Source organism: Felis catus, chromosome E2 (genome assembly GCF_018350175.1).
Source record: "Felis catus isolate Fca126 chromosome E2, F.catus_Fca126_mat1.0, whole genome shotgun sequence".
NCBI lineage: Eukaryota > Metazoa > Chordata > Mammalia > Carnivora > Felidae > Felis > Felis catus.
Window position 1 is genome coordinate 55,807,159 of NC_058382.1, and position 14,088 is coordinate 55,821,246.

General features: G+C 44.5%; 2 long non-coding RNA genes across 4 annotated transcripts in view; one reads left to right on the top strand and one right to left on the bottom strand.

The window, feature by feature from the left end:
- Positions 1-14,088, top strand: part of LOC111557985 — a 295,985-nt gene that overhangs the window by 257,169 nt on the left and 24,728 nt on the right. The gene's annotated exons all lie outside the window — the stretch shown is intronic.
- On the bottom strand, positions 7,706-12,322 carry LOC123382398. 2 transcript variants are annotated; one of them, XR_006590702.1, is made up of 3 exons: positions 11,959-12,322; positions 9,849-10,081; positions 7,706-8,195 (listed from the first exon to the last, which is right to left on the bottom strand). It is a non-coding gene; the product is annotated as an uncharacterized LOC123382398 (long non-coding RNA). The 2 variants fall into 2 exon arrangements; XR_006590703.1 differs by having other exon boundaries at positions 12,193-12,313.

Genomic DNA, 14,088 nt, shown 5'->3' on the forward strand with positions numbered 1-14,088 from the left:
AGATGAGCCTGATGAAATCAACAGTTGGAAAGAGGCCTCAGGGAATAGTGGTAGATAGGGGAAGTTAGTGCACATCAGGGGGAGAGTCATCTAGACCAGAACAAAAGGAAGGCACTGAGAGGGAATGGCTTGAAGGAAAGACGGGTTTCAAGGATATACATTGGCCTGGGGGCTAGGGGATGCAGAAAAATGAAAGTATTTTGGAAAAAAAATAGCAAAGTTAGGAGATGTGGGTGTAGAAATAACAAGCTACGCTGATTTTATTTTGGAGCATGTTGAGTTTGAGGCTGCTAAGGAACATGTAGAGGGAGATGTATAAAAGGTAGTAAATCACTTTCAATAATAAATGGGTAGAAATCCATTAAAAGTAACATAAGTTTAAAGAAGCATATATTAGCTTATATAACTGGAAAGGATTAGGTGCTGCCTTCAGGCATGATTGGATCCAGGGGCTCCATGAAGGTGTCAGCGTTCCACTCCTTTCCATCTCCAGAGCAGGTATCATGGTCACCAGACATCCCAAACTTATATCCTGGCATCTTAACAACTCAAGGGAGAGAGAAGGAGGAGGAGAAGGAAGATGAGAAGGAGGGAGAGATGGGAAGGGAGAGAGAGAAAGAGAGAGTGAGAGAGAGAGAGAGAGAGAGAGAGAGAGAGAGAGAGCGCTTCGTTGGCTCTGTCAACAGCTTCCAGACTGTCAGGCCTCTGGCAATCAGTATCCGCCACTGAGGTAGAAGAGGTAGGGGTCTGTCTACTGACAGCCCTCCAGAGTCACATAGAGAGATGGGTTAGCCCTTCAGCGTCCACCGTAATGAGGAAGTTAGTGTTTAGTATTCATTCTGCAAGAAGCACCCTAGAAAGTGGATCATTCAGAAGGCAGGATCAGAGGAGATGGTCTAGTTTATGACTTTTTAAAAGGCACTTCCCAGCTGTTTCTTAAGTCCTTTCTTGGCTTTCCCATGGGTCTCTAGGTGCTTCTCCGTGGTAAGGAATGCACTTAAGAAGCGGAGCCTGTGCCCTTAGTACAGGTAACTAAGAGTCGATGTATAGAAAAAGGCAGCAGCCCCTTTGCAGTTTTATTGCTTGTTTTGTTCACAGTTACCTGCAATATGGCAGGGCTGCAGATGGATGGAAATATGCTTCTGTGTAACACATTTACAGCAGGGGAGAAACGCCCCCCAAAACACAACTGCTCAACGCCAAAAGCAGTCTTCGCATTTCCTAATCTGTGTTGCTTTCTGAATACAAAGAGACAGATGATTATTGCAGTAATGGACAATTGAGCTGTGGTCAGACGCTCAAGAGGTACTTTAAACAGTTGGTCATAAATATAAAAGCAGAGTATTATGATTCACAGGAGAGGAAGATGAAAGCAAGACCCTGGTAACGGAGTCTGAGAGCTTGGAGCTGGGATTCAAAACTGGGGAAATGTAGGTCTTTAAAGCAAAAAAAAAGGGGGGGGGCTGATCTGGGCTGGGTTGAACCTCAATTTTCTGGGGATGTGTGATGGGACATGGAGATGCCTCCCCACCAGAGTCCCCCTTGCGAAAGGCTTGTGGTGGTCAGCAGATGGCCCTTCAAGGATTGCTTCAGCTGGGGTACCCACAGGCAGTGAGAGATTGAGGGGGCATGGGGCAAACTGAGTAGTGCCCACTGTAAGGCATCCACATTCAGAATCTGTGAATCTGTTACCTGACATGGCACAGGTGACTTTGCAGATATGACAGGACTTTAGATGGATGATCCAGATGGACCCTAAATGCAACCACAAGGGCCCTTGTAAGAGGTAGACAGTAGCATCAGAGTCCAAGAAGGAGATAGGATGATGGAAACAGAGAGATAGAAGTAATGTGATATCAGGAGCAGAGGTTGGAAGGATGCCTTTTGAAGATGGAGGTAGGGCCACAAGCTAAGGAATGCAGGTATCTTTAGAAGCTGAAAACAGATTTCCCCCTAGTGCTTCCAGAAGAAAGGCAGCTGTGCCAACACCTTCAGTTTAGCCCCATAAGACCCATATGAATATGCATAAGGAAATGCATACAGGCTATAAGGGCCCCGCCTTCCTAGCTCAAGACAGGACAGTGTCACAGGCAGACTCTTCTAGCTCCAGAGTGCCTTGTTGCCTTGTGGGTTGAGTCAGGGCTATGGCTGGCTTCCTCTCTGCTCACTCCTACTTCTGGCTCCTCCCTTCCACAGGTGTTGATCCCAAGGATACTTCCAAGGTCATAATATATATGCTGACCGCCGAACAGTCACCAAGTCTGTCTCCTGGGGAGCCTGTGCTGTGTTGACAGGAAGTGTTCCATACTGATCCAGAACCCGAGCACTGGGTCAGCCTGTCCTGGTTTCTTAACTTGGTAGCCGTGAGTGTGTTACCTTGTCTCTTCAAGGCTCAATCTCCTTGACTATAGAATGAGGATAAAAACTCCTACATAGAGGCTTGTAGTGGAGATTGACTGAGACCCCACATGTGTACCATGTGGTACAGGGTCTAGCTTGACGTGAGTTCTTAATACCATTCTTGGTGAGGTTGATGATGGTACAGTTGATGCTGGTCGATGTTGTTGTTGGTGGCAATGATGGTGAGGGCAGAAACAGTGACTTGAGAACTCCAGGGGCTTGTGGACAGGTTTGTGGCTTCTAAAAGACAATCTATGTAGAAAGTTCATGGTTGTTCAGATATTTGTGCTCAGGAGGGCCAGGGAGAAAAGTATGGAGAAAAGACCTTTACAGGCTGATTTTCCATATCTGCCCCTATCTTGTCTGACTCTAGAGACTTATAGGTTCTGGGTTGGATTATGGATTCCATGCTAGAATCCAGATACACACTGAATACCAGTTTCCAGGCTGGGCATTGGCCAGTCTTGAAGCTGTTTCCTGGAGTTCATTGTGGCCTTAGTTTCTAGGACTTGACTTTGCTATTCCACGGCCCAGTTTCTGAGACTGTCTGTGCTAAGAGACAAATTGGGGACTATGTTGAGGCTGGGGGCATTGCAGACCATGTACTACCTTCCCTGAAAACAGGGGTCATGTGAGCACCATATAAAAAGAGACGATAGGAATAACTTTGAAAGGATTATCTGAGTTTAAATGACACTTTTGTTTTTACATGAAAAGAAGCACAAACTATATTCATGGATTTCACTATACATCTACCCGCCAACACACACACACACACACACACACACACACACACACACACACACACCTAATAGCCCCTTGAAGACTATAAAAAAATGACCCCCCTGCTTTTGTTTCTGGCCTTGGCTAGTTGAGCCTGCCAAGAATCACAGTCTGCAGGCAAGTTACTGAGGATGCTCCAAACAAGAGTTGCCACAAAAGTGCCAGAGGACCCAAACTTGGACTTAATGCATAGTTTGCAAGTCCTCAGAGTGGAGCTGGCCAAACAATTCCAACTAAATTAAACTCCACACGCTTCTCCTGGGCTGGGCCTGTGGGTGCTAAGCCCCAGCTGTCAGCCCAGCCTCACAGCTGAAGATAAATCACTGCAGAAAATGGACTATAATGAAAACACTGACAGACCCTTCAAAGTAATGGAGCTCGGGGGTCTCCCTTTCGTTACATTCTCTATATTATGTAATTACTGCCTTGAAAATAGCCTTTTCTTCATTCTTGAGACGTGTGTCCTGGCTTTGGAACCGAGACCACCGAGCTGGAAGATGCCTTCATGCTTGGGACTGTGGGTATGTTGGGCTCAGCCTGGATCAGACCTATTGTTAACAATTGCAGCAATTTCCTGTTTCCCAGAGGCTGGAATTGGCCGTGTCTAATCACTAGAATCATTGCACAGGAGGCCGGACAGTGCAAACAGGTCAGACACCCCTCCCATCTGCAACTGAGTTGTTTATACCCCAGTAAATGGATTTTATGCTACTTTCCTGTTCTGTAAGAAGGGGTGTGACTGAAAAAACAACAACTTCCCAAGGATGGGAAGTGGTCGGGGCCCTGGTGTGTGGGGCACTCCGTACCCTAGGGCATAGGCACAGCAGATACTGGGTTAAGGTACAGCTGGGATTCTCCTTTAAGACTTGTAAGTCCTCAAGAAGTTCTGGGCTGCTGCCTCTTTCTGACATGCCTCTGGCTTTCCTAACTACTCCAGTCTCTGCAAGCATCTAAATTCACAAGAGGGCTTCCTATTGGAAGCAAGTAAAAATGTGTCCCTGAGGAAGTAATGTATTGAGAGTCTTTCAAAAGACAACCCTCTTCAAGCTGATTTAAGTTAAAAAGGGAAATGTATTGGATTACATACATATGAACTCCGTCCAACTTCAGGCATGGTTGGGTCAAGAAGGCCAAATGTGTCCTAGGATGACTGCTTTCCTCCACTTCATGCTGGCTTCATGCCTACATGGTGGCCCTTGCAAGTTCCAGGGTGATATGCTCTCAATTCCAGAATGAGTGGGGTAAAACCACTGTATTCCCAGTGGTTCTAACATGTTTCAGAACTGAAGCCCACTGAGTTGTTGGGCCATGGATACTTCCCTGAATCAATTGCTGTGGCCAATGAGATGCAGTAAGCTGCCTGGGCAGGCATGGGGCCATGCCTATTCCAGAACCCTTTGCTGTGGTAAGGAAGATCTATGCTCTGAGTGGCCATGTCTGGGCCATGCCTCCTTCAGAATAAATGGGGGAGTCAGCCCACTTTGGGACATGGATGGGGTTAGGAAGTGTAGTGCCAGGGAAATAGGGTACAGTTACTCAGAGAACTGGAGATTGGGTGCTAGGCAAGCAGAGGTAAAACTTGCTCCCTAGACATGACACCAGTCTATAGAAGGAGCTGGATAAGTATTTGGATGATTTTTCTCCCCAAGCAGTTAGTCACCCTCAGTAATTGACATGACCTTGGTCCTTCCCAGATTCTCTGGGCTACTGTGTCTTAGTCAATCCCCTGCCTACTACATGCTCATTGATGAGCATGGTCTACTGTGGGCCATGGAATATGGCTTCCTAGCAGCTGGAAGGGGCCAGAAGGTGAAAACTCTAAGGGTGGGGAATTGGCAACCCCCAAGGTAAACTTTGATGAGTAGAAAATGAGAAACATTTGGAAGCAACTGGACACAGGTGTTTCTGAACTCCATGAACTCCTTCCCATAAAATTCTTCTAGAAAACTCTTGGGTCCCAAGTGAACACATCCGCTTAGAGACCTGTGTAGCAGATTCCTATCGCTGCTGTAGCAAATTACCACCAATGTAGTGTCTTAAAGCAACACAGATGTATTCCCATACAGACCTGGAGGTCATAAGTATAAAATGAGTTGTTGGCAAGGCTCCGTTCCTTCTGGAAGCTCTGCGAATAATCCATTCCTTTCCTTTGTTAGCTTCTTGAGGCTGCCTGCATTCCTTGGCTCATGGCCCCATGTCCCTTTTCTTTCTGCACTTCTGTTGCTGTGTGTCCTTCTCTGGCCCAGACCCTCCTGCCCCTCTCATAGGGACTCTTGTGATTACATTGGATCCATCTAGGTAATCCATGGCAGTCTGCCCATCACAAGATCATTAACTTAATCATAGTTTTGGAATCACTTTTGCTCCGTCAGATCACATCCACAGGTTCTGGGGATTATGATGAGGGCCACTATTCAGCTGAGCACAGCCTGTGATGGCTGTTTGAGGCTCATGGTGAAACTCTGGCCGGCATAGGCCTGCATTGCTTCATATTTTCCTTTCCTCACTTTGTTTTTCTTCCTCACACTTGCCTCTCAGCTTGCACTTGCCAAAGAATCTTTTCTTTGATCCTTGCTCCAGGCTCTGCTTTCAGAAAGACCAAGATGAAGGAAGCTTCAAAGTACTCCCGTGGTGCCTTGTACATCCCTCTCTTGCAGAACATCACACTCTGCGTGGCCACTTGTCTGTTTGCATGTCTGGATGAGGAGTCACATGCAAAAAGGGGCTGTGTCTTTCCCATCTGTATCCTCAGCCCAGAGATGGGTCTGGTAGGTTCTTGGATCCTTGAATGAGTGAGTGGATGAATTGGTCTTTCAACTCCCCCAGAACTCTTGGTTTAAAGCATACTTGCTCTGGAAATGTGTGTACTGTCATTCGTCACAATGCTTGGTGTGTGTATACATCCTTCATGCTTCAGTGGATTTTATCACACATGTTTGTGCTCAAAAGCAGAGTCATAAAAGAGAACTAGGTGAGTAAATGTTTTTTAAAGATCTAGGATAAGGATCTGGCTCTGCCCTTCCTGACTGTATGACCTTGGATTAGTCACTTTACCTCTTTGTACTCAAGTTTCCATGTCTATGAAATAATACTAATGATTAAATTCATCCTATAGAGTTGATTAAATGATTAATTCTGATGATCTATGGAAAGAAAGAATTTAAGACAACTCATTTGTAGTTTCTGATTTTAAGCATTTATAAATCCATAGCACCTACATTTCATAAAGACTTTATGAGTATCCATTTCTTCAGTGATATTCTCCAGATGCTGCTCAGTAGACTTTTTTGCTTGGCTGACTGACCCCATCCATAACCTTTCCTTTATGCCACCTTCTAGCTACGGGTAGCCGTGTGCCACTGTTCTGGACAATTAGATATAAGCCCAAACCTGTTTGTTAGGGCTTTTAAGAAAACTTTTCTATTCCTTATTGAGTCAGATTCAGTTGGAAAAGACCATCAGCTTTTACCTCTCTCTCTTTTCTTCCTGTGTCCTGTAGAGAAGATGCCTGGAGTTACTGCAGCCACTTTGTAACATGAGGCAATGAACATAAGAAAAAAAAAGAGAGAATCTCATAGAATCCTGCCCTTGCTTGATAGTGACCCATGAACCAACACTGGACACCTTCTGCCTCTAGGCTTTATTTGTGCCTTTTCAAAGATGATACCAGAAATTTGACAAAAGCGATAGGAAATGTAAAAGGAGCCAAAATGAGAAGAAAGGAAAAAAAATAGTCAAAGAGGTCTTCATCTCTCTTCACATTTTAAAGAATTATAGAAAGGGAAGAGGGGTTCAGAATCAAAACAAACCCATACCTATCTCCAGTAGACTGGAAGACTTGAAATCAGTGAACGTGTATGTTCGGTGTCGTGTGTACCTGGCTTTGTGCCTGGTATAGTAGGTGTTTGTTGAAAAAAACCAAAGGGATCTTTCCTTCTACCTCTTTTAACCTTGTCCAGGCTTATCTGGCTCATCAGAGCAGTTGTGATGACAGTTGTTTGATAGGTTTCCAAACACTGTACTATTTCAGTACAGCACACGGTCTTAGGGGTCCAGGCCGGCGGTCAGACGGCTGAACCCAACTGGCCAGACCTATGTTAGCAAAACTTACACATTTCCTCTGAATATTTAAGAGGAAGGGGTTTTCACATACTTGCTCCAATATGTGATTCTCCTTGGAGGATTCTGAATGAGGGGTCACATTTAAGGTGGGTAGGAGAACCACCCCCAGTAAAATCCTGGCCTCTGTCCCAAAGATCATATAACCTAGTGGGGGACATATGCATGTCAACATTTGCAGGATGCTACCTGAGCTTCCATCCTGGACACCAGGTGCAGCTACCAGCACCTCACCTGTACCACAAAGCCCCTCCTTCCTGTGTACCACCCTCCCCCGCCCACCAAAGGCAGGGACGGGGTCCTGCTGGCCTTGGGATGTCTCATGCCACGGTACTAACCAACTCCCTGATTCATGACTGGGGTACACAGCCAATCTGTTGAAAAGAAGACCAACCCTTGGACATTTATCTATAATCTCTTAGAGGGGAGAAGCAAAAGCAAGAGAACGTGTTCTGGAGTAATTTATTTTGTTCCCTGGCATTGATGAAAGGGATAAAAATAAATCAGTGTTTCTACTCAACTGATTTGAAGGACAAGCCAAAATCACACCATTAAAAATTAACATGTAAAACAGATTGTACATTACTAGGGATGAGTTCAGACCCAAAGTAGAATAATTGGCCAAAGGAATCTACAGAATATTGGATATGACAAATTCACTCTCGTTTCCAGTGGTTAAGAAATAAGACAGATTATCTTCATTTCGGCCAGGAAGGTTTGAAGAAACAGCCCAGCATAACTTATCTGTTAATGGAAGAACTAGGAAAGTCATTACGGTCAGAACTGTGGGGTCTTCTGGAGCACCAAATTCATCACTAAGCACGGTCTACCATGTCCTTTGAAATTCGTGTCAAAATTACCAGATTGATTCTCTTCTTGGAGCCACCCAAACCCTAGGTTAGAAAATTAAACCGTTTGTTAAGTTTTTAATGGCCAAACAACTCAGTGCCCATTATATCATCTATTGATACCATCTACAGGTGGATATTTATCTAACCCACCCACCCATCCACCCACCCATCCATCCATCCATTCATACATCCAGCATTTGTGCAGCACCTGCCCGTGCTGGCCCTGTGCTGAGGCAAATGATACAATGATGGATTAGACAGAAAATTTGCTTTCAGATAAATTAGTCCAGTACATGGCCTTAGAGAGGGGCTTCTCAATCTCCACATTATTAACATTTTGGGTTGGATAAATCCTTTGTTGTAAGGGCTATTGTGTGCATGATAAGATACTTAGCAGTGTGCCTGCTTCTACCCACCAAATTCCAGTAGCACCTGCCCCTCCAGTTACAATTACCAAAAATGTCTCTGGACATTGGCAAATGTACCCAAATGGGGCTGGCAGAATTGCCCTGAGTTGAGAAGCGTTGCTTTAGAGCCAGATCCTGACTTCTATTCTTGTCTTATCCTTTTACGAGTTGTTGATGTAACTAATTGCTACTGAACTTTTCCTTATTTTCTGCACCTAACAGTTTCCAGCACAGAACAGATACGTGATGAATGTTTGCAGGTCAAGTGAGTGAGTGAGTGATTGAATGAATGAATGGCATATATTTGTAAGAGCAACCCTTCCTAAGGAGCTGACAGGCTGTTAGAAGGACCTTGAGTGTTGGCCGTACACAATGCTAAGCAAGCACTGTATTCAATCAAAATATGCTTAAGCTAAGTAGGAAAAAAAAATCTACTTATGGGGTGTTTAGTTGTGTAGGCCTGACAGATAACTGAGCGGCTGGATTTTTCAGTTTCAACAGATTGGTTTGCCATTCTGTAGCCACAATAACAGAGCAAAGTAACAATCATGTCTATGTTTAATTTTCTGAAGAGTGTTGCATTGCAGAGGCTCACAGTCTGGCCAATTAAATGTGGCCGATTGGCACTCCCACACAAGTTTGGGGGGCATTTAAAATAGCTCTCTGCAAAAGAAAAAAATCCAAGCCACAGAGAAATTTGTAACTCTCCCAAGATTTTGTACTTCAAAAGCAGACTTGTGATGGTAAAATTGTTCTGGGTGACAGAGACTAAACAAGCCATCCATTTTGAGTGTGTTTGTGTCAAACTGGGTGTTGCCTCTGTGGCTGGTGATCATGTCTATTGGTGTAATTGGATAATTTTTTATATTCAAGGAAATCATCAAGCTTCCGTTCGTGGGCCTCAGGTTTGGGGCTCTTGACCATGTTAGCCATTCAAAGGGAGCCGTGAGCATCACTTACCAAATTTTCTTTACTTTCTAAGGCTTAAGTGAGGGGTAGCTAATAGGAATGGAGAAAGGCTCTCCTAATTCATTCTCAAGTCTACCAGACACAATTCTTACAGATTCATGTGGGGAAGGCTGGAGTGGTTCTCTAATTCCACAATAATGCCAATTAACAAACAACCGTGAAGCATCATTGATACGTGGAAATAACACTTGTTTAGCCTAGAAATCTGTAGTGTTTAGCTGATCTTGGCTGGACTCAGCTGATTTTGGGGTTCACGTACATATAGGGTTGGCTGCGGGTTGGCTAATTAACTCTGCTGGTCTTAGCTGGGCTTGCTCACCTGTCTAGAGGTTGGATGGCTGTTGACTGATCTAGTATGGTCTTTGCTGGAATAAACGAGATGACTTTGAGCCTCCAGGGGGCTCGTTGGAAAACACGCTTCTGACGGTGGCAATGGCAGAGGTACAGGTGGTTGCACTGTGCTTGCTCATCTCCCGTTAACCAAAGTGCGTCATGTGGCTGAGCCCAGAGTTAAGAAATCAGGCAGAATGCTTTGCCCAGAGTAACAGGGCCCTGCAAAGTTACATACGTGGTCAACGGTGTGGGTGTCAGGAGGTGTGTCTAATTATAATTGATTTAATGCATCAATATACCATAAAGGCTAAAAGAAACTCCATCAGGTATTGGGGCTTGACGATCAAGTTAAATTTGAACAAGAAAGACCCTTACAGAATGTTCAGTGAAAGATGAAGAGGGAAGGGGGAGATTCATGACTTGGGGGTGCCTCAGCCACCACTGCTGCTTGAGTTCTATTTTATCTAGGTAGGAGGAGTTTCTTCACACTGGACAAGAAAGGGCAGCACAAATATGGAAAAGAGATAATTCGTGGGAAGGCAGGTGGCTCCTTATGGAGTCCAGATGTATCATCCCTGGGGAATTACGTCCCAGCCCAATGAAAGACTTAACCGCAGAACTGCTGGCGGTGAATGTGAGGCGTCATGGAAACATGAGAGAGGCTTCCAAAGAAGGCAGTTGGTTTCAAATGGCTGACCCTCGACCTTTGAAAGGAATATCTCCCTAAGACATTTGCAAATTTCTCAATTGACAAATAACACTGGAATATACGATACCTGTCTAAAATGCAGTTAGAATAACTAAAAATGCAGGATATTAATGGCTTTATACACACAGTGCTAAAGTAATTTCTGAAATGATTAAAATGAGTTTCTCTCAAATCATGGTTGTACCTAGTGTCACATACTTCTTACTTACATGCTCTCACAATAGTATTTATGTATTCAGCAGTAAGAATGGAAGCTAATGTTTATTTGTTTGCTTTTCTCTGTCAGGTATTGAGCTACGCCATTTATGTGCGTGGTTGCATTTTATTCTCACAGCAATCTCGTGACACGGGAGTCATTATTACCATTACATAGATGAGAAAACGGAAGCAAGCTCAGAGAATTGTGTCCAAAGCTTGTACCCAGGTCTGTCTGATGACTGCTTATGCCCTTGATCCTCTCACATTCACTGCTTCTAGAAAAAGATGAGTTTTTATAGGGTGAAAAAGAAGTAGAATTCCAACCCCAAACTCCAGCAGTGTAAGTAGAAGATTGGGAAACCCTGGCTTTTCAGCAACTGATGTGAATAAATATCTCAGAACTTCTGTTGACCACAGGTTCGATAGGAGTTGACCGAGAGAGGGTGCTGTCTAGAACACAGAAGTGAGCCTTGATTCCTTTGTGGGATATATGCGGCTCTGTCCACTTGCTGCGCCATTCAGGGCACCTGAGTTTATTCAGTGGTGATTATTAGATTGATTGATCGGTTAACTGCACCCGTAGCTTTTGTTTTCTAGTGGGCACATTTTAAGGTCATTGACAGTTTGGAGTGTGTCCACTGAAGGAGAGTCAGGAGGGTAAGAGAGTTTTGTGAAGCCACAATATGTGAGAAAGGATTAAAAATGGGGCATGTCCACCCAGAGGACTCAGGGGTGACAAGGGAAACTTTCTGCAAGCACTTGAAGGGATTCCATATGGCAGAAGACACAGTCTTACTTACTTCCACCTGGAAGTCGTGGGTAACGGTGATACTGCCTGTTGCAATTTGGGAAGTGAACTGGTTTGAGACGCAGCAATCTCTGTGACTCTGGAGGAGTGCAGACAGAAGTGTCTGCTGCCCTGAGTGGTCCTGCTCCCCACGTTCACTTCCAAAATGATTATTTCAGCACTTATGGCCAGAAGTACTTCCTTGTGTGCTCAGCCACTAGGATACGATCGATATCGTTAGGAAGTTGGTACTTTTGCTTATGAAATGATGGGTGAAAATAGTATTGTAAAGGGGGAAAGTTTAGCCCCTCTCTCCTCGTGTTTCCCTTCATTTGTGTGACACTCCCGGGCTCTTTCTGCTCGTTTCCACCCCACTGAAGGGGTGAGAGAGGAGAGACTTACGTGCTCTATGATTGAAGAATAATGGCTTTAACTTTCTCAGCTCAGCATTGCCCTTTTTCTCTTTTGGGAGTGAGCTAGCCACAGAAAGCGTAATTTCTCCATTCTTTTCCAGGCACAGAACACCCCGTGCATGCCGTCATGTTGGGATGCTGCCTCAGTTCAGTGTTGCCATTACCGTGCGGATAAATCTGTCATTTCTTCAGGTTCAGTACTCAGGATCATGTTTTCTCTCACCTTAAGTGACGTCTTCCAGTTAAGGTTTATTTGGGAATAAAGGGGCTCTGGTGGCTTCCCTCTGTCACTCATTCATCTTATGTCTCAGTTAGTTCGGAACTCAGGAAAAGAAGGTGCTACTGAGTAGCCCCTGAACAACCTGACCACTGTGAGACAGAATACACGACATCAGGGTTCCGTGGATTTGGTGTCTCTTCTCTGGGTCTCAGTGCATTCCTCACACTGTCTCCTCTGCATGTGCCAACAATATCTCTGCTGTCATCAGCCCCAGTTTACAGATGAGAGAGCTCAGGCCTGATCAAGTTAGGCAGGAAGAAAGCACATTTCGGTCCATGTCTGCTTGAGCATCAAGTCAAACTCTCCGTTGTTACACAAGGAAGAGACAGGTTTCGAGTGATGGGTGATCCTGGCAATCAGGAAAGGGAATGACTCTCAGGGGTATTGAGGAGGCGACAGCTGCACTGGCCATTAGGTGGCCAGAGTGGCTAATGGAGGAAGAGACAGGGGTGTGGACTTTCCAAGGATATGAGCAAGAAGCAGTATTCTCTCCCAAGAGTGACGGCAGTAGGAATGCTGTCATTATTGTCATTGTCACCTTCTTCATTTTCATTGGAAAGCCACCATTTATTGACCTTTTACTCCATACCAGACTGCTCCAAGCACTTTACCTGTTATCCTGTATAATTTGTAAACATTTATTTATTTATTTTGAGGGGGGAGGGGCAGAGTGAGAGGGGGAGAGAGAATTCCAAGCAGGCTCTGTGCTGTCAGAGCAGAGCCAATGGGGGGCTTGATCCCATGAACCGTGAGATCATGACCTGCGCCGAGATCAAGAGTCGGACGCTCAGCTGACTGAGCCACCCAGGTGCCCCCTGTATGGTTTTGAATGACTTTGCTGACATAGGATTGTTATTCAATAAACCGCACATATTTAAAGTGTGCAATTTGACAAGTTTTGACATATGAATACAGCCATGAAATCATCACCAGTCAAGATAATGAACATATCCATTATCCCAAAAGGTTTCTGTAGGTCCCGTTCTAAACTTTCCCTCATTCCTTTCTTCCCTAGCCTCCAGTTCTATCCCTAAGCAACCCACCGATGTGCTTTCTGTCACTAAATTTGCGTTTTCCAGAATGTTATGCAAATAAAATCACACAGTACGTAGTTTTTTTTGTTTTGTCATTTGACTTCTTTCACTTATATTATATTGAGATCCATCCACACTGTGATGTATATCAACATTTTATTCCTTTTTGTTGCTGAGTGGTATTCCATTATGTGAATAGAACACAATTTGTTTATCCCTTCACATGTTGGTGGGTTTTTGGATTGTCTCCAGAACATCTGTGTACAAGTCTGTGTGCACAGTTACTTTCATTTCATAGCCCATGTTTAATCCTCACAATGAATAGCATAGTACTGTTACAGTTCCTATTTTGCAGATGGGGCAGCTGAGGTCCACCAAGGTCCTGTGGTCAATGACCTTGCCCAAGGCCAGGGGCTAATTGGTAGCAGGGCTAGCATTTGAAGCCAGATTTGTCTGACAACCCCATGCTCAAAGTCCCCATGCAATACTGTACCCCCATGCTGAGAGATGCCTTCACTTGGAAAAATGAAGACGTTTAATTTTTGGCTATAAGAATGTATTTCTCAGCCTATCTCTGCTCCCTGTCATGGTTATCCAGATCAGCCGCTCCATCCAGACTCTCAGAGGGCAAGATGAGCATTCCTACTGTTTGTTAGTTTACCTATCAACAAGAGATAAGAAAATCCTACCAGAGGCCAGGACCTTTTCTTGTCAAGAGTATGAGATTATATCTTCATTTATGGAGTAACTTTTGGACCCTGAAAATGAGAGTGAAAAAAAAAAGGCAGAAGAAACAAAGAGAGTG